Below are 22,168 nucleotides of genomic sequence, written 5' to 3'. Positions count from 1 at the left end.
CCCTCCCCCCCGACGTCAGTCCGGCACGCCCACCATGGTGACGACCGCAGGGAGGAAAGAGGGAGGTCTCCACTCCCAGGGGAGGAGTCGTGAGGGCAGGCAGGGTCGCGTCACAGGCACACTGAGCTCCCGTGAATCGCTGATCCCTCCTCTGTCCACATAACGAAACCACCCCCACCGAGGGGCATCCCCCTCTATAATCTCCCTCACTCTCTCAGATTATCAACAAAACCAGGAAAAGATAGGTGTACATATCAAAGCACAAGATATACATTCAGTCAACTGAATTATGCAACAAAGAGATAAAGGCTGGATCCCCTTCTTTTTGCCCCCCATAATGAACACATCTACATTTAAAATTAAAAACGGAGTGACACAACATCAACACAGAATCCTTTCCATATCAAAATTCGAAACCCCTATTACACTTTTAAGGACAGGATCCTGATTTTAAAAAAAATGGTTAAAAACATTAGGTGGAATATTGAGATACTACAGTGTCATTCCACTAAAAATCCTCAATTTTTTCACACCCCTTGGGTAATCCAGCAAGAAAGAACGGCATCATTCATCAATATTTGTTTCAATTAAAAAAGGAAAACAAGAAAAAAGGTGCATTTACAGGGAATGTATTTCTACATTAAGGCAATTTGTGGAGTACAGAATCAATATGTAGCAAAAGATTCCATAATACATTACATAGTTCCATAATACATAGAGATTTACCAAACCACACAAATTCTAAACATAGAAAAGTGGACTAATTGTGTTCTTTTTAATCTCCCTCAAACAAGAAGAACTTTCCATTGCCACAAAAAACATCCATACGTATATAAGACCAGAAAAATCGGTCGGGCTATCTCGGGGAGGCTTATCGCCAACTTGGAGATGTCACGGCCTACTTTGAGCTACCAAAAGACCCCACCGATATCTATCTAAGAGAATTTAAAAAACTCATTGATTTGGGACAAATCACCAATGTCCTAACTAAGGATGAAATTGTGTTTTTGTGGAACCCTTCTCCAAGAATACCAGTGTTTTACCATCTCCCAAAGATCCATAAGACATTGGTCGACCCTCCGGGGAGACCAATCGTGTCGTCTATTGGATCTTTGGGAGATGGACTCTCCAAATACATTGATAGATATCTACAACCATTGGAAAGAGGTCTCCCCTCCTTTCTGCTTGATTCAGGAGATTTGATCACACAATTGAAGGGGATAAAATGGGGACCACAATCGATGTGGGTCACCCTTGACGTGACATCTTTATATTCGGTTATTAAACATGACCAAGGATTGGCAGCTGTCCGCCACTTTTTGGAAGGTCCAGATAATAACTTGTTTCACACCACATTTATATTAGATTCAATTAAGTTTTTACTCACGCACAATTATTTTTTGTTTGATCACAAATTTTATTTACAGCAGCAGGGGACTGCTATGGGCACCAGTTTTGCACCCACGTATGCTAATTTATTTATGGGGTGGTGGGAGTCACAGTTCATTTTTAGTAGCACCAATCCGTTTAGAAAATGTATAACTTTTTATAAACGTTTTATTGATGATCTAGTTATGATTTGGGAAGGTAATTTACCCACGTTGCACTTATTTTTTGATTATATTAATCAAAATCCTAATAATCTAGTATTCACTTTTAATTTTGATTGACATCACATACATTATCTGGATCTTCTACTCTTTATCGATATTAATAGAGAGATTCAGAACGAGGTCTACAGAAAACCTAACTCAAGAAACATGCTATTAAGGGTGGCCAGCTGTCACCCTAAAGCGGTCATTAAGGGAATCCCCAAGGGCCAATTCCTCAGGCTGAGGAGGAACTGCTCCACTGAGGAGGGTTTTGTCCGTCAGTCTGAGGAGTTGGCCTTACATTTCCAGCATAGAGGCTATGATGGGTTTGAATTACAAAAGACATTGGATTAAATTAAAACACTGGACAGAGAATCCTTACTCCCTCCACAGGGGTATACCTCTGTGAAGGGTTATGGTAAAGGAAAGAAAAGGATTAGTCCCAAAATGAATACTAAAGAACAAAGTTGGGGCAAAAATAACAAAAAGAGAGACATGTTTCAGGAGGATTTGCCTTTATTGATCAAACAATTTAATAAATATAGCAGACAAGTGCAAAAAATAATATATAAACATTGGGACATTTTAAAAATGGACCATAGTTTAGAAAAATTTGTCCAACAAGGACCTCGCTTTATTTATAGAAAGGCAAAAACTATTGCCTCATATGTCTCTCCCAGTTATGTAGTTTCCCCCACTGTGAAAAATACCAATACTTTTTGTACAAAAGGCTCTTTTAGATGTGGTGGGTGTGGCGTATGTCGCTAAATGTCACCATCAACAAAATTTTCAAGTACAAAAACATCGAAGTCCTTTCCTATCACCTCCTTCATTAACTGTAATACGCAGTTTGTCATCTATTTGTTAACATGTCGCTGTGGGGCAAACTATGTAGTAAGAACTACACGGGCGCTTAAAGTCAGGATCATGGAACACCTTAGACTGATTAAAAAAGGAGATTGCTCCCACCCGGTGTCGAAACATTTTTCAGAGTGTAAGGAAGGAGGGATAAGGACTGACAGTCAAGGGTATTGAGAGAATTTTCTCTAAGAAAAGAGGAGGGGATAGGCTCAATTTGTTGGACCGCAGGGAAGTTTACTGGATTTTTTTGCTTAAGACCCGTACTCCCTGCGGTCTAAACATTGAATGGAATCTTAGTCACTTTTTAAAACAATAGACTTTCTAAAAGAGAGCAGATAATATGAACTGAATTGATGATATTTAAGGAATATTAAGAAACAATATCAGTAAAAGACAATATTTTAGACTTATAGTTGGCTTCCTCCTAGACTGAAAATAGAATAAACTAAACTTAATTAACTCTTGATTTGATATTCAGTCAGATTTTTCTGGTCTTATATACGTATGGATGTTTTCTGTGGCAATGGAAAGTTCTTCTTGTTTGAGGGAGATTAAAAAGAACACAATTAGTCCACTTTTCTATGTTTAGAATTTGTGTGGTTTGGTAAATCTCTATGTATTATGGAACTATGTAATGTATTATGGAATCTTTTGCTACATATTGATTCTGTACTCCACAAATTGCCTTAATGTAGAAATACATTCCCTGTAAATGCACCTTTTTTCTTGTTTTCCATTTTTAATTGAAACAAATATTGATGAATGATGCCGTTCTTTCTTGCTGGATTACCCAAGGGGGGTGAAAAAATTGAGGATTTTTAGTGGAATGACACTGTAGTATCTCAATATTCCACCTAATGTTTTTAACCATTTTTTTCAAAATCAGGATCCTGTCCTTAAAAGTGTAATAGGGGTTTCGAATTTTGATATGAAAAGGATTCTGTGTTGATGTTGGGTCACTCCGTTTTTCATTTTAAATGTAGATGTGTTCATTATGGGGGGCAAAAAGAAGGGGATCCAGCCTTTATCTCTGTTGCATAATTCAGCTGACTGTTGCATTAAAAATGGTGGGCGTGCCGGACTGACTTCGGGGGGGGGGGGCGTGGCCTGCTGCTGGGGGATCGGTTCACTCCGAGACACAGCACTAGTGGTGCCCACTCGTGACGTCACGGCGGCGCGCAACCGGTTTTGTCGCCAAATTTAAAGGCGATTGCTCATTAAGTGGTGTATATAAAGGAGTCCCCTTACTGTTATCCCCCATACTTCTTGATAAAGGACCCCCATGGTCCGAAACGCGTAGGAGGTACCGTTTTCACCCCTTGGGGGGTATGTTGTTTGTGAAGATACACTGAATAAATAGACTTTTATTTTAACAGCTCCCTGGCAGTGCATTTTTTTGCTTTCTTCTCACTGGACTGTTACATTTGGATTTGCACCACCCTGGAAAGGACCATAACGGATTCGGCTCTACAGATGGAGTGGGTAAGAGTTCTTTATTTATAATATGTGATCATCATAGTTGAGTATATTTAGCACTGTTTGTCTCCAATGAGGGGCCACTTGAGTACTTTGTAGGTGCGAAGGTTGGTCCCCTTCAGGAGACTTACGTGTTTATTTCACTCACATATCACCATTAACCCATTCCATGTCTGAGTCCGTTTACCAGCCCTGATTATTATAAAAGAAGATTTATATTGGATGTTTTTGGAATTCCCAATGACTTTGGAGCACCCATCTCCTTTCCCTTATCTCTGATCAGGAATTTGGAGAGTGAATAAATACCCGCTCTCGTTCCAATCCAATCATCACCTCTATCTACTCATCCAAACAGCCTTAAGCGTCCGTGCATGCAATCAACGGCGTGATATAGCATGAGGAAACTGCTTGTGACAGTATCCAAAGCAACGGTTCAGTGATGTTTTAGGCTGCACATGACTGATGGGTGAGGGTGTACCTTTCAGAGACTGGGTAAGATATTTAGTATTGAGAGTTAATCTAATTCCAGGCGTGCTGTTAATATTATGATTTGCGGTTACATTTAGGTATAACGATATCCCTGCAGAGAATAGTAACTCATAAATACCTATAGCTTACATTTAAATCTCGACAATGTTACATTATTTAGAGAAACAAGAAGCTGACCCATTCAAATCTCGACAATGCTAGGAGAAACAAGAAGCTAACAGGGACACAGTGGTAATATAACTAAACGTCAATAGTAACATGCAGGGTTTTGTAAAAATAAATGTTGAGACGATAACTGGTCCCCAAATCACCTCAAGGTTTTTAATCCAATCCCTTCAGTGCAATTTAGAGAAGCAACTGCATCTCTCCCACACAATACAAGGTATACAGTTCACTGGACAGGCTCTAAGTGAGGCCATGAGTCTTTCTCCTGACAACTCCACCTCATACTCAGCATTCCAAAGGAATTATAAGCATGGCTGTCTCCACCTGATACCAGCCACAGAAGAATATGCTACAATAAACAAAGAAGCCCCAATGCACATTCACTATGATACATTATTTAGTTCTTTACTGCATGTTTTTTCTACTCACACGTATGGGCCATTTAGTTCAATTCCTTTGCCAAAACATTTCAATGGTCTAGCTTGACGTGGTTGCAGCTTGAAATGTTTTGGCCAAAGGATTAAACTAAAGGGCCCATACGCGTGAGTAGAAAAAAACATAAAGAACTAAATAATGTATCATAGTGAATGTGCATTGGGGCTTCTTTGTTTATTGTAGCATATTCTTCCGTGGCTGGTATCAGGTGGAGACAGCCATGCTTATAATTCCTTTGGAATGCTGAGTATGAGGTGGAGTTGTCAGGAGAAAAATATATATAGTAAGGAACTAAATAATGTGTAACATTGAATGTGCATTGGGATTTCTTGGTTTATTTTGTATATTTTAAGGTCACTTTCCCAGTAGCACTTCAAATGACACAAACACACACACACACATATATAATACCTTGGGTTTTGGTTTCGAGCTTAATAAAATTGTTTATGTCTAAATTACTGAATATATTGTGCATGTCATATGACTAGTACTAAAAACGGAAAAGTAGAGACTAAAACATAGTTACAATTAACTACTTTTATATCAAACCCAAACATTCTGGTTTTTTTTTGTTGCTATTAGTTTTAGCCTTTCATGTCTTTTTATGTTTACCTGATGTCTCTATGGGAGGGGGGGATAGGTTACCCAACTGACTTATCTATTTCTGGTTGGCTGGATTACACATGGTGAAAAGACTCAAAATAAATAAATTGGCAACATATGCTGCATGGCGGTGGGAGAGCTAATGGAAGAATTAACCCACAAGCAAGTACTGGGACGGACGGACTTGTAAAATATCCCAAACCTGCATTAGAAAACTTTAGGGGAATCTCTATCTCTGGGAGTTGGTTGCTTATCTAGGGTTTCTGTGTAGCTTGAATTTATGTTACAGTAGCTTGTTATCTCTTCCTCCCTAGCAACGGTCCCATTCTTATCTCTCCTGCAAGGTTTTGTTTTATGTCAGCACATAAATAATGATAATAACAAACAATAAAAAAAGTATAGTGCAGACTTCTGCCCATCTGCTTTATACGAACATACCAGGAGTAACTTGCATCCCAACCAATGCATATCACGCTTCACCTCATTTATTATTGGTATGATCAGTATATCGTCCCTTACTCGGTGCTGTAATGTGTTGCAGGATGGAAACAGGTGGATAGTTTCTCACGCATTTCTTGCAATTGTTTTAGTCATGGTTTATCATCTCTGGAGACACGCTTCCATGGTAGTAACTTATGCTATAAAATTTAGAGGTATGTAGACAATTAAAAGTGGAACACTCTAAAATAAAAAAAAAATTAAAAAAAACTTTCCTTTTTGAAATAGCTTGTGTCAATATTCTTGCAGGCACTTTGTTAACTTCTTTGAGCCTTTCTGAATGGAAGAAAGTCCCTCTGAGAATCCAATCTGCCCGGGATAGAAAAACATGGCAGACAGAAGCCTTGATCCTCAGCTTTCTATCATATTTAGGATAGCTTTGTGTCTATCCCCAGCATGTTTCAATTCCCTTACTGTATTAGCCCATACCACGTCTCTTGGGAGGCTAAGGCTGTAATATAGTGGGCGCGCACAGCAGTTATACAGCATAACCCCGTTATAGCGTGATCCACTATAACGCGGTTTGAGCATGGACTCCGAATGTAAAAAAAATTTTTTTTTTAATTTTTAAAAAAAAACAACATTTTTTTTTGCACACTGCACACACTGCACACACTGCACACACTGCACACACTGCACACACTGCACACACTGCACACACACAGCAACTTGCATACACTCAATGCACACTATATACACTCACTGCACACTGCATACACTCACAGCACACTGCACACACTCACAGCACACTGCACACACCGCACAAACTCACAGCACACTGCACATTGCATACACTCACAGCACACTGCACACACTCACAGCACACAGCACACTGCATACACTCACAGCACACTGCATACACTCACTGCACACTGCATACTCACAGTACACTGCACACACTCAAAGCACACACAGCACCAGCACACTGCACACACTCACAGCACACTGCATACACACTGCACACACTCACAGCACACTGCATACACTCACTGCACACTGCATACACTCACAGCACACTGTGTACACTCACTGCACACGGCATACACTCACTTCACACTGCATACACTCACAGCACACTGCATACACTCACTGCACACTGCATACACTCACTGCACACTGCATACACTCACAGCACATTGCATACACTCACTGCACACTGCATACACTCACAGCACCAGCACACTGCACACTCACAGCACACTGCATACACTCACAGCACACACAGCACCAGCACACAGCACACTCTCACAGCACACTGCACACACTCACAGCACACTGCACACACTCACAGCACACTGCATACACTCACAGCACACTGCACACACTCACAGCACACTGCACACACTCACAGCACACACAGCACCCCCTACCTTTGGTGTCACAGCCCACCTTTGGGGGCATCGTGGGGCTGCTGGGGGTGGGAGGAACGGTGCAAGGCTGGGGGATCGGTGCGAGGCTGGGGGGTCGGTGTGGGGATCGGCGCGAGGCTGGGGGGGCGGTGCGGGGATCAGTGCGAGCCTGGGGGAGGGAGTAGGTGGGGGGGGGTGGCGGTGCGGGGATCGGCGCGAGGCTGGGAGGGGGGAAATAGGTGGGGGGGATCGGTGCGAGGCTGGAGGATAGTTGTGGGGATCCGTGGTTGGCTAGTGCGGAGCTGCTGAGGGGAGTGCGGGGAATGCTGGGAAAACTACAGTGGCTGCTAGGGGCCATGTAGGGCTGCCAGCACCTCAATCCACCTCCCTCCTCCCGATCAGGTGCGCGGCGGCCATTTAAAAAAAATTAGCGCGACTCCAGTTATAGCGCGGTCGGATTGGGTGGCCCCCGAGGACCACGCTATAACGGAGTTGAGCTATAGTTGGCTGTGGTTAGCCAGCCATTGTATGCTAGGGCCGCGCGCACGGCAGTGAGCGTGGAGCCGGGCGATAGCGAGGAAGACTCCGAAAAGTAAGTATTCGCACCGCTACCGCTCAGTGTCTGCAATGTGTGTGTGTATGTGTGTTTGTGTGCACAATATTAATAAATAATTTATTCCCACAGCATGTCTTTTTTTTTTTTTAATATACATACACACATATATACACACACACACACACACACACACACATATTCCCCAGTAACACACAAACACACACACAGTACCTTCCAAGCCTGTCGCTCACAGCAGCACGGACCGTACACACAAAATGTGTGCGTCACATGCACAAGCGTTCGCACGCTAATGCGCGCCCACTATATTACAGGCCTAATCCATGAATCTATCTCCCTTTCTGTGAAGAAGCACCCCCTCACACCTCCCCTAAGCCTGCCACCCTCCAGCTTCAGAACTTGGACTCTTGTTCTAGCATTTCTCTTTCTCTAGAATATGCTTCCCTCCTGTACTTTGTTGAAAGCCTTTGAGTGAGAAAGGTGTTGATGTTTAAACAGTCAGAAAATGTCCCATTATACTTGTATTTTATGTGTTCAAAACAAGATTTAGAAATAGTAGTACTAACTTATTTTATTGATACAGCAGTTAACAATAGTTACTTATGTTCCCATAGCTGTTCGCTGTTAAAATGTTAATGCCATGTAACATCATAATCAGTGGTTGACAAATCACCAAAAAATCTACTCGCCACACAAAAAAATCTACTCGCCACCTAGTACCAAACGTGTGCTGCTTGGGCCAATATTTACTCGCCCGGGGGTTAAATCCACTCGCCCGGGGCGAGCAAATGTATAGGTTTGTCGAACACTGATCATAATTATGTAGAGGACTTGGGTACCTAGTTATGAAGCTCATGCTGCCATTTTTGGTGTGATCAATGCATTTACCGTTTTGATCCTGGTGCACAGTGTTGTGAGGCTCTGCCACTCTACGCAAGCTACTGCCACCTACTCACACACTTTTAGATAAGTCTATAAAGGGAAGCTGACTATATCGTTAGCATATATTGATCAGAGATAGAAACACTGCCAAATGAAAGCTGGGCAGTATTCCACGGGTGCCAGTAATTTTCAAAGGCTCGGTTATAGTCAAGTATGATAGGTTTTCAGTACAACAGAGATATTCTTTATAGTTACCTGGTCTGCTCATAGCACTACTGCTCTGAGGTTACACTATGGATCACAGTATACATTCATACCTTAAACCTGTTTTTCTTTGCTAGTACAGTATCTAACACACTTGATCTACAATAGCAGCTACATCCTAAAAGATGAATACAGCAAAGGTGTTTTTTCATTATTCCTTTCCAAGAACAAGGTCAAATGATGTTTTTGATAGGAGACTCTTTCCGAAAACGCAGTAATTCAAACAGCATGTGGTATCCGGTATAAAAATCACCTATTTTCACAGTAGCCATGTTTTATTTATTAAAGTGTCCTTTCCACATTGTTAGCAGTTTTGCCTTGTACACTTCAATGAGTACAGACTAGTAGGTAAGCCGTAGCTCACACACAGCTTTTACATAATTAAATACTAGAGGGCTTCCCGTTGCATGGCTGGACTAGTCATACAAACAACTATGGGCAGATAGAGTATGGTTGCTACTTTAAAATGAAGGGAAACAATGTAAAATATTTCTACTATCTAACCTTATTTTGGGAAGTAGAAATTGGCTCTTTGTAACTGACATACCTTATGCATAAAATATCCACACATAAGAATAACTGCAAATGTGTTAGAGCACAATGGTTCTTAAGGACTGGGCAATCGTCTCACTCCCAAACTGCAATACCCTACTGTAAGTACATCTTTTTGGCACGTTTTGTTCCAGTTTTAACACTGGTGACCATCGGGAAGAAAAACAAAGAAGTGACAACACAATGGGACAGAGAATGAAAATGCCATCCCCAAAATGACCAAAATAAACTATATACATTGAAATGTTTAGAAGTTTACATACTGTATAGATGATTGACACCCTAAAACAATGGTTCCTGACCTTTTTTGAGCAGGGGCAGCTGCAGATGGGTTTTTAAAATACTGGGGTACTCAAACCTCACTCATCCCTCCTCGCTTACATGCATACTCATGCACCCTCCTTTTCACAAGCCCCCACACTCGCCCACCCTCTTCTTACACACTCCACATTTACCCTCACACATCATACTCACCCTTTTACTCAGCACATACTCCACATTTATTTCCCCCCCCTTATCAAACACCACATTCACTCCCCCTTCTCTCACTTACACAACATCCTTCCCCCACCCCACAAAAATTCACACCACACCCCCACCACCAAACCCACACACACACTGCCATTGTCCTCATAACCCCAGACACACAGCCATCACACTCTCCTCACCACACAAATCTCTCACTCCTTCCCTCTTACACCCCACACATCTCTGACATGTGACCTGCTCAGCGGGCGGGCGCATCGTGCACTGCAGATAAAGAGGCCTCTCTCTCTCCTCTGTCAGGTTAAAGAGGAGAGGCGGATCGCAGCCTCTACGTCTCCAGGCAGCTCAGGACGCACACGCTGAGTTTTTGCCCTAGGGCTGCGGCACCCTTGGCAGAGGGTCACAGCACACACCTGGATTCCTCGGCACACTGCTGGAGAAACACTGGCCTAAAAGTCAGAAAACTATAATTATTATTGAAATAATCTGACAAAATCAAAATTGTCGCTTCACTTCAGTTGCAATGAGTACTGTGAATAGAGATAAAGGAAGTGATCGATTCCCTTGTTTGCACAACCCAAGTGATAAAGTAATCAGATTTATTCATGCCCACTCCGTGCCTGAGCCACAATTAGGTAAGAGCTTAAGTGAAAGAATTAAGGCAAAGTCTTCCTTAAAGACATCGTTCCCCTACTTTTAACCCTTTAAACATATCACAGTCATTTGTTCAATGTACTTTAATCCTATATATATTTTTAAGCTGTGCTAAGCCATAAGACACCGTACACTGCACCATAGGGCACCTTATCCTCCATTAAGTGATTACATGCAAGGGTGTCTCACCACCGCTTTAAAAACATGGCCCAAAATGAAGCAGAAAACAGTATAGGCCTCAGAGGGGAAAAGACGGAGGAGAACTTGTTGAGAGGATATTGTGAATAAAGTCTGTTCTGTAGATTAAGTATCTATGTAAAAAAAACAGTAAGAAATAAATGATAAATTCTGCAATATGAAAGATAATACCTTTTATATATATATATATATATATATATATATATATATATATATATATATATATATATATATCGTTAGGTCCGAAAATAATTGGACACTGATACAAGTTTTGTTATTTCGGCTGTGTAACAAAATAAATTAAAGTTACAGTTAAATAATGAATATGGGCTTAAAGTGCAGTCTATCAGCTTTAATTTCAGGGTATTCACATCCAAATTGGAGGAAGGGTTTAGGAATTACATCTCTTTAATATGTAGCCCCCTCTTTTTCAAGGGACCAAAAGTAATTGGACAATTGACTCAAAAGCTGTTTCATGGACAGGTGTGGGCTATTCCTTCGTTATTTCATCATCAATTAAGCAGGTAAAAGGTCTGGAGTTGATTCCAGGTGTGGCATTCGCATTTGGAAGCTGTTGCTGTGAACCCACAACATGCTGTCAAAGAGCTCTCAATGCAAGTGAAACAGGGCATCCTTAGGCTGCCAAAAAAAGAAAATCCATCAGAGAGATAGCAGGAACATTAGGAGTGGCCAAATCAACAGTTGGGAACATTCAGAAAAAAAAAGAACGCACTGGTGAGCTATGCATCACAACAAGGCCTGGACGTCCACGGAAGACAACAGTGGTGGATGATCGTATGATCTTTTCCATGGTAAATAAAAACCCCTTCACAACATCTAGCCAAGTGGAGAACATTCTCCAGGAGGTAGGCATATCATTATCCAAGTCTACCATAAAGAGAAGACTTCACAAGAGCAAATACAGAGGGTTCACCACAAGGTGCAAACCATTTATAAGCCTCAAGAATATAAAGGCCAGATTAGACTTTGCCAAACAATATCTAAAAAAGCCAGCCCAGTTCTGGAACAGTATTCTTTGAACAGATGAAACTAAGATCAACCTATACCAGAATGATGGGAATAAAAAAGTATGGAGAAGGCTTGGAACGGCTCATGATCCGAAGCATACCACATCATCTGTAAAACACAGTGGAGGCAGTGTGATGGCATGGGCATGCATGGCTTACAATGGCACTGAGTCACTAGTGTTTATTGATGATGTGACAGAAGACAGAAGCAGCCGGATGAATTCTGAAGTGTATAGGGATATATTGTCTGCTCAGATTCAGCCAAATTCAGCTAAGTTGATTGGACGGCGCTTCACTTTACAGATAGGCAATGACCCAAAACATACTGCGAAAGCAACCCAGGAGTTTTTTAAGGCAAAGATGTGGAATATTCTACAATGGCCGAGTCAATCACCTGATCTCAACCCAGATCGAGCATGCATTTTTACTTGCTTAAGACAAAACTTAGGGCAGAAAGACCCACGAACAAACAACAACTGAAGACAGCTTCAGTAAATGCCTAGCAAAGCATCACAAAGGAGGAAACCCAGCGTTTGGTGAAGTCCATGCGTTCCAGACTTCAAGCAGTCATTGCCTGCAAAGGATTCTCGACAAAGTATAAAACATGAACATTTTATTTAGGAATGTGTTAATTTGTCCAATTACATTTGAGCCTCTGAAATATGGCAACTGTGTATGAAAATGGTTGCAATTCCTAAACGTTTCATACGATATTTTTGTTCAACCCCTTGCATTAAATCTGAAAGTCTGCACTTCTATTGCATCTCGGTTGTTTCATTTCAAATCCATTGTGGTGGCGTACAGAGCTAAAATGATGAAAATTGTGTCAGTGTCCAATTATTTCCAGACCTAACTGTACATATATATAAATTATATATCCAAATAATATGGAAGAATCTTAAGTGATGTGATTCAAAGATATATATATATATAATGCTACTATAATAGTAGCTCTTGAATAAAGCAATCAACAGATAACAAAACCAATACAAATACACATCTACAAACAACAAATAACAGAGATAACCAGTCCCTTGATGAATCCAATTGGTCAGCCTGTAGAGGTATCTCACGCCTCTGGTCATTGGGAAAGTATGCTACTCTCAATGGATGAACCACATCCTATGGAATACATAATGAGGGGAAAAAAGAAGACAGTGCAAGCCACATAGCATAAAACGTATATTTAATGTGGGGAGTGGGGACAGGGGAAGGGAACGGTTGCACTCACAAAGGTAAAAAATCAATGAAGCGTTTGTAAATAAAATCACTGCCAGTAGGTTCCGCTCGGCAGCCAAAGTCCTCAACGAGGTTGCTGTGAGTTAACAGTAACTCAAGATCAGCTGGAGAGCAGGCGGTGGAGCAGGAATCCTGAAATCCTGGTGTGTAGAGCTGATGTACTCGGCAACCAACGCTCTCAGCCTCAAAGCACTAGACGCAACCTGGCCCCGATCGAGTGTCCTTGCATGATGACGTAATGCCGCTCAGCTTTCCTAACGCGTTTCATTGCTCAAGGCGACTTCTTCAGAAGCTCATGGGAGCTATCAAGAATCAGTTCCTAAATTAACTACGGTTGCTAGGCAACTAATCAACCAATAAGCTGCCACATAAAGAGTGTATACTTCATAATGTAAAAGAACATTATATTACAAATTTGGACACACTGCGAGTGAATATACATAATGCTGAATACAAATACATAAAACTTAATTACTATGCTTAAACAATACAATTTCACACGGCATTATTTAAAATGAATAAAAACAAAATAGTTGACTATATAATAATAGGAATATTACTAGAGGAAGGACACATTATATTTATAATAAAAGACCAGTGTGTCTTAAATCACTAAATTATAAATCGAAAAGCTCAAAAGGATCTAAATATTATATCAACTTAGTGTTATACAATCTAACCTAATTTAGAATTAAATGTGTAAACATATGAAATATGAAAATGTAACGACAAAATAATACATAATCTATATATTACTTGTAAGCTTACATCACTAACTATATCAGCAATATCATTCTAAAATAAGAGATTCCCCTAAAAATATATATTTATTTATTTATATATGTGGAGACCAGAGGAGAAATGCATGGAATAATAAACAAGCAGACTAGAACTGTACAGCAAAGAAAGAAGGAGTACACTATAGTTAGTACTAGTGTCCAGACATTCGTTGAATCCAACAGGGGCCAATGTGCCCAACTGCTAGATCCAGAAGGTTTCCCTGCTACATAAGACCCTAAACCTATCGCCACCCAGTGTGTGGAGCTAAATCTGTTCTAAACCCATAATAGTCAAAGAACTAGGGTCTTTACTGTGGGTATGATTAAAATGATGTGAAAAATTATGTGAATTGTTGCCATTCACCACATTGCGCCTGGGCACCAAAAAGCGTGTGCTCAAGGGTCTAATAGTGCGACCCACATATTGTGGGCCACATTCACACAAGATCATATACACAATGTGGGTGCTGAGACAATTTATATTCCCTTTTACTTTATATGTGCCACCTTTAGAGTATGAAACAAAACTACAGCTCGTGTCCAGATGTTTGCAGGTAATGCAACAACTGCGGCCACATTTATAATTTCCAAATGAATTGGAGGATGCAGTAGATGCCAATACTCCTTTATTGGGAATTTTGCTAGGAGCCAGTGCTCCCTTGAGACTCCTGGATTTCCTATACAGAATGGGGACTTTTTTAGGTAATATTGGCCCTAATTGTGGATCCCATAGAAAACCTCTCAAAAAGAGAAAAAGCGCCGCACAGCACAAAAAAGGAAGGTGAAGGCTGATGTGAGAAAATAAAAGGAGCTTTATTTGCACAAGGTGCAAGCGAAACCTCTTGACGCGTTTCGGCCTGGCAGGCCTTTGTCAAAAGAGTGATTCGCTTGCATCATCAGACATCTAGTTATACATCAGTAAACTTAGGACAGCTGTACATGTTGTTCAATGTAATGAATGAATTACATTGAATTACATTGAACAACATGTACAGCTGTCCTAAGTTTACTGATGTATAACTAGATGTCTGATGATGCAAGCGAATCACTCTTTTGACAAAGGCCTGCCAGGCCGAAACGCGTCAAGAGGTTTCGCTTGCACCTTGTGCAAATAAAGCTCCTTTTATTTTCTCACATCAGCCTTCACCTTCCTTTTTTGTGCTGTGCGGCGCTTTTTCTCTTTTTGAGAGGTTTTCTATGCTGTTACATTGCGCGTCTGCACGCCGAGTCATTGCTGGTTTGTTCCTGGCTGCCGGGTCTGCCGTGACGTCATCTAGAAGCACCATCTATGCCGCCGGTCAGGTGACCACCCTCCGCATCGGCGGGTAGCGGGTTGGCGGTGAAGAAACAAGATCTTGAAACGGAGGGATCCCAGCTTCATCCAGGAGGAGCAGGAGCATACATCACATTGCCAAGACCGGACAGGCTTGACATCAACAGCCACAAGAAATATACGTGAGTTTCCCGTGTTCCAGCCTGATAGTGCTCATGGTGAGCCGGTTGGGGGGAAGGACATAATATACATATTACACTGCCAGATGGTTGATTATAGCCGGGGTCTGAAAGATTCATTTTATTATTGCTCACCAGCAGGACTATGCTTTATTCTGAGCGCCTGGAGGGTTAGTCAGTTGATTTACCCATTTGTATACTAATTGTGGATCCCAATTGTGGATCATTTAATAATAAATTCCAATGTCTGTTAAGGATTGATTGGATAGATCTGTACGACTGATTAAATATAGTAACAAATCTAGGAGCAGATAGCTGGGTAGCTGACCATCACTAACATTTTGCTTCATCTTAGCCGATCCTTTTTCTTTTGATTTAGTAAGCAAAGAGGTTCAGTCAATAGCCAAAACCTTATGAAAAGAATCATCAATAAGCTTACTGTCGTAGTGTCAATATTTTTTTTTCCCAAGAATCTTTGATTGTTTCATGAAATCGCTATCCCGTGAGCAATTCCTTCTCAGTCTATTAAATTGGCCAGTCAGAACATTGTTCAACCACTGGCCATGATGGTTGCTGGAGGCAAGCATATAATTATCAACTGATTTAAAATTGGTCTGTGTCACTATATTAAAATCATGATCAACAGCTAACAAAAGGTCAAGAAAGAGACCATGTAGGGTTAATATTGAATGTAAATGTAAGTCCCAATTGGTTATCATCAAATAACCGCAGAATATTATTCAAAATGGTCTCTTCACCTTCCCAAATAATAATAATATCATCGATGAAACGGCCAAAGTAACCGAGCCCGCCCCAAGCGCCGAATGTTGCCAAACTAATAGCTCTTCCCAGAACCCCATGAAGAGATTCTCAAAAAAGAATTATGCCTTAAAATAAAATTAATGCTATCCAACAAAAAATCCTTTTGAATACTACAGCCTGTATCAACTGCCCATGGTACACAAAACAATGCTGGATCCCCTGGAAGGCCCATAATCTCCGGGGTGGGGTCGATGTCGTCCAACCTATCCCAGTATGTGAACTTCCATCTTCAACCGTTTATGTTGAAGTTGAGGTCCCATATTAGGGATACCTTGCACGTCATCGGCTCCATCTCAGAGATCCAGTGGAAATCTACCTACTTATGGGCAACATGTGATGTTTACTCACTATACATTGTATAGACCACTCCAGGGGGATCGAGGCATTTAAATATTGGCTGGATCTCGATAGTACCATACCTCAAATTCAAAAGGATTTTTTGTTGGATAGCATTAATTTTATTTTGAGGCATAATTATTTTTTGTTTGGTAATGATTTCTTTCTTCAGATCTGTGGAACGGCCATGGTACGAGGTTCACCCCCAGCTGTGCGAATCTCTTCATGGGGTTCTGGGAAGAGCTATCAGTTTGGCAACATTCAGCGCTTGGGTCGGGCTCGTGTACTACTGTATGGCCGTTTCATCGATGACATTATTATAATTTGGGAAGGTGAGGAAACCATTTTGAATAAAATTCTGCGGCCATTTGATAATAACCAATTGGTACTTAAATTTACATTCAATATTAGCCCTACATCAATGGTCTTTCTTGACCTTTTGTTAACGGTTGATCATGATTTTAATATAGTGACACAGACCCATTTTAAACCGGTATCAGTTAATAATTATATTCATGCCTCCAGCAACCATCACGGCCAGTGGTTGAACAAAGCAGCTGCGCTCGTGTTTAGAGCTCTGGTGTTCCACGTGGAGACCGGACCAGCTACAAACAAGCACTGCAGCTAGGAGAGGATTGTTTATCCTACATGCCTGAAACATCTGCTACTTTATTCATCCTGTACTTGGTTACTCCAACTATAATTTACACTTTAGATATTTTCCTGTAATTCTGATCTGGTTATTTGATTTGCACCTGTGTTGTGGTTTTGTGTGTGTGTCTCTCTCTCTCTCACTCTTTCTTAACTGTATATATTAATGTTTAATAGTTTTTTTTTTAATTTTACTTTAGGCAGAAAAAGCAATACGGTGGAAAACACACATCATGGAGTATACTGTATAAAACATACCATGTTTATAATGTGTTAGCTACAGACTCAAATCTCTCTCTCTCTCTCTCTCTCTCTCTCTCTCTCTCTCTCTCTCTCTCTCTCTCTCTCTCTCTCTCTCTCTCTCTCTCTCTCATAAACCAGAACAGATGGCACTCCAAGCAAAATAGGCAAAGTTCAAGGTGCCTGCTTCATAATCACAATACATGTAACAGCTGCTATCACCAAAGTGAGAGCAAAGAAACAGCACTCAGGTATAAAGAAAAACAATGTATTAGGCAATACAAAATGAACACAGAGACAAACCAACGTTTCGGTCCTCTAAGGACCTTCCTCAGGGTACCGAAACGTTGGTTTGTCTCTGTGTTAATTTTTTATTGCCCAATACATTGTTTTTCTTTTTACCTGAGAGTGCTGTTTCTGTGCTCTCACTTTGGTGATAGCAGCTGTTTTATATATGTGTGTGTGTGTGTGTGTGTGTGTGTGTGTGTGTGTGTGTGTGTGTGTGTGTGTGCGCGTGTGTAGTGGTCTGAGGAATCCAGCAGGGAGCTGGTTAATTGCAGCTAAAGACAATTGTCCAGTTTCCACCTGGCTAACCAGCCCTGTAGAAAAGCCTCCCTTTGGAAACTGCTTAGGCCGTATCCATAGGCTGTACCTTAATGAGGAAGGCTAGAGCGCGCGACCACCCGCGCTGAAGTGCGACGGCGCTTGCTATTTTAAAGGAGACAAATCATTTCGATTATTATTATCAAGCGATGGCCAGGTCACGTGCGCGGTTCAGCCAATAAGGGCCTCCGACACACCTCCCTGTCACGTCATCCCCTCCCCATCCCAAAAGCCACGGATCGCCTCTGGCGCAGGCACGTGAGACACCACGCGCTCGCCTACTATGTTCGCGGCCTAATAGAGAGACTCTTGAGCACACAGGAGGACTGTGTGCTGACATCAAGACACAAGGAGCCAGGGTGCAGCGAACCCGGGAACCTGCCAGAGGCTGGCCCATCAATGCACACCAATACAGACCCAGACCCAGAGACTGACATGAAGGGCCACCTTCTTGAGGTACCTCTTTAGACTTTGGAGTGATAGGTTGGTAAGGGGCTTTTCCCCCCAGCCCTGCAGATAGGGACAGGGGAAGTGAGTTAGCCCTTACACAGGGATAGGTTGTTTATTTGTTTATTTTTGTATGCTCTGCATTGTTTACAGTGACAGGCTGAATAAAGCCATGGTTTCATTTCCCCCAAATCTGTCTCCCTGTGTGTACCTCTGCACGTCTCTTACAATGTGGCACTATATATCTGCAATGGACATGTTCCCTTTACCTATAATATTCATATAGTGATCTATCTATAGATACTATTACTAAAATCCTGCAATGATAAACAATATACACATTCTAGCCAGCTAAAATATACCTCATTACAGTTCTTTTAACACCACAAACACTGCAAATGATAACATATACAACACTGCAGCATCATAGAGTGTAATATCAGTATTATTAATTAAAATGAACATAATGTTATTGGGATACACTTGTAACTTCTAATACTGAAACATAATATAATAATGCAGTCCACTAGATTAGCGTGAAACATGATTACGGTAACTGATTAGCCCCTGGAGACATTTGCAGCTTCATCAGCAAATTGGAACTAAAAACGTTGAACACTAGTGTTTTTTTTTTTTAACCATTTGATAAAATGTCCTCATGTTCTCTTCGAAGAAATCAAATCTTTTATAGGTTACGTAACCTAAAACCACAGCAATCTTGGCATTTTTCCTCTAACTGGCTTAGATTTCACTACGCCGTTACTCATATTTAATCGGCAAAAAAAAAAGATATTTTAACCACATGCACTTCTGTATTCTTTATCATTTTGAGTTCCCTAGACAATTTTAGGGTCAGCAACTTGCTTTTGAACACAGTAGAGTAGCTCATTTTGTGGGGTTGCAACACATTAATTCTCCTTGCCATGCACTGTACACAGCCCTCTGGCACAGAAGTTGTCAATGTTGTGGCGATCTGCACAGTATCACAGTGTGTGACATGTTCCTTATGATTTATAAACGTATCAGTGTGCTTATATGGTCAGATGTTACTAAGCTAAACATGCACAGGCATCACTAGCTCATTTGTCATGTGCTCAGCACTGACAGCATCCATAGGAAGCAGTTTGCATTCATGACTTCTACCATTTGGGGGGGGGGGGGGGGTACAGCTGCATGGGGCATAGTTTATCTCAAAGTATTAGACAATATTCTCCAGCCAATTACCCGTATGACAGAAAGTAGAGTGTGTGTGTAATAAGATAGATGGTGACCTTAGGTTTTAGCATTTCAGTCTTTAGGGATCATTTACCAAGGGCATTGGAGTGGCCAAGACACTATATTAACAATTTACATCCGTTTTGCATGACATCAATTTATTCTGCAAAGTCCCCCCAGGTTTCAGTGCCTTGCACATTGTGGCGCTTTAGTCACGCACTGAAGGTCAATACATTCACGCAACTGAAAGCTGCAGCGGATTATTAAAATAGTTTTGTTCGCTTTGCCCTCCATTGATAAATTAATCTTGTAATCCACCGATACATGGGTCTGTGTGCAACACATTCTACAACTTTCGCATGAAATGGATTTGCTGCCAGCAAGGAAAGTTTCTGAAGTCGTGTATAGGCAAAAGGTTAACGCTCAAAAAAGCAACACTGGAAAATATCATCATAGTTTGTGCAGCAACGTCTCCTGCAATTCCATGATAACACAAGAGATGCTAAAGCAGCCAAAACCCATTCAAGGGCACAGATATTGTAAACGAAGCCTTATATGAAATCTAAATACGAGCTGATTTTTAATACAGCAGCTCCAATTGTTGAGCTTGGTGCATAAACCAACAAAGAGATTGACAAATCTACCCTCACAGCAATGAAGATACCTACAGTTCAGAATGTGCATACTAGAGGCTCACGAGCTATTAATATGACTATTCATCCTTTCTTTTCTTTTTTTTCTTTTCATTTTGACATATTGCAAAAATCCCATTACTGTTCACAACACCATTATGTTACAATACACAGGCAACCGAAAATGTAATTAAATGTTAAAAAAAACAAAAAAAAAACACTGTTTCCTAACGCACTGTATATAGTATATATTCATTACAAGACATGTTTCCAGCACAGATGGAAACATATTTCTGTTGAAAGTTCATATATTTGGGAGAAAGCAGCTCTTTTTTTTCTTCAAAATCACATCTAAACAACCAATTTATGAGGAAGCACAAGAAATACAGATTTTAACCTCGGCTAAAATATATGACAAAGTACTGTACTTCCTTTTAATTATTAATAATGCTATCCTTTGACCCAGCCTGATGAAGATCTGTAACCCATTTGCAGATCACAATATATGACAAAAAAAAAGTCAGTCTTCAAAGTCAAAGCCCTTGAGTTGATTTCCCTTCCATTCGCCACGCTCTGCCCTCGGTGGAGGGGTGCTATGTTTTAACAGATGGGTCTGACTGCTGCTGCTGCTGCTGCTGGGTTGTAAAACAGCAGCCAGGAATCTGCATTAGCTCGGGATGGAGCAGTTCAACCATCATAAAGTTTAAAGGACAGGCACAGACCCAGACAAGGGAAGGCAGTAGATCACACAGACACATATACTGACATCAGACTACCTTCTGCTCCCCCCATTCAGGGTAGAAGTTCAAGATTACACTTCTCCCCCCATCGCAGCTCAGACAACAGGAGGTTTGCCCCCCCCCCCCTTTTCTGGGTGCCCTTCCGGCACTGAACGTGTTAAAGCATGATCACAAGTTACTGTTTTTACAGGGATGTGTCATTGTTGTGTTACTGTTAGGAAACACTTGAAAGAGGAACACAAATACGGTTTGCACAATGTGTCCGATTCCCATTTCTCTTATACCAATGTGTGTATGTGTGTATGTATGTATGTATGTATGTATATGTGTGTATGTGTGTATGTATGTATGTATGTATGTATATGTATACAGTATACACATACACCATTGTATGCAGCAGGTACAATTACATTGTGCATACAGTTGATCATCTACCTAGGAAATATAACATATCCTTTTTCAAACTTACCCTAACGGATCAACACATGTTAAGGAGAGGGGTGATCATTTGGAAAGGTTCTTCTTTGTTTCCCTCTGGTATCAGGTTAGCAGCAGCAGCAGCAGCAGAGATGCAGAGATGCAGAGATGCAGAGATGCAGATGCAGCAGCAGCAGCAGCAGAGGCTTTGCACACACTCCCCCAGGCTCACTGAGCACTGTGCTCTGTCAATTCATTGACCTGCCGGGGAGGAGGAGGGCAGGAGCCGGAGCTGTTGATTGACAGCTGCAGGGACAACTCAGATCTTCTGCCGGCTGGAGACAATACCAAAGGCAGCCAACCGTAACCAGCGAAGGGGCGGGGCCTCCAGCAGGGATTCATTCAAGAGTCAAGCCTGCAGGGTGGCGGTGGGACAGCGCTGTCAGCAGGGGAGGTGTGAACTTGAGGCGTGTAGTGTGGCAGGGAGTG

General features: G+C 41.3%; 1 protein-coding gene across 1 annotated transcript in view; it reads right to left on the bottom strand.

Moving 5' to 3' along the window:
• Positions 1 to 21,956, bottom strand: part of MARCHF3 (membrane associated ring-CH-type finger 3) — a 164,204-nt gene extending 142,248 nt beyond the window's left edge. Inside the window, exon 1 of the mRNA XM_075600461.1 lies at positions 21,732 to 21,956. The gene's annotated coding sequence lies outside the window, so the exon portion shown is untranslated. The remainder of the gene's footprint in view (positions 1 to 21,731) is intronic.
• Between the last annotated feature and the right edge of the window lie 212 nt (positions 21,957 to 22,168).

This window comes from Ascaphus truei, chromosome 1 (genome assembly GCF_040206685.1).
Source record: "Ascaphus truei isolate aAscTru1 chromosome 1, aAscTru1.hap1, whole genome shotgun sequence".
Taxonomy (NCBI): domain Eukaryota; kingdom Metazoa; phylum Chordata; class Amphibia; order Anura; family Ascaphidae; genus Ascaphus; species Ascaphus truei.
The sequence above is the reverse complement of the archived record's forward strand: the minus strand, read 5'-3'. Positions and strand labels throughout refer to the sequence as shown.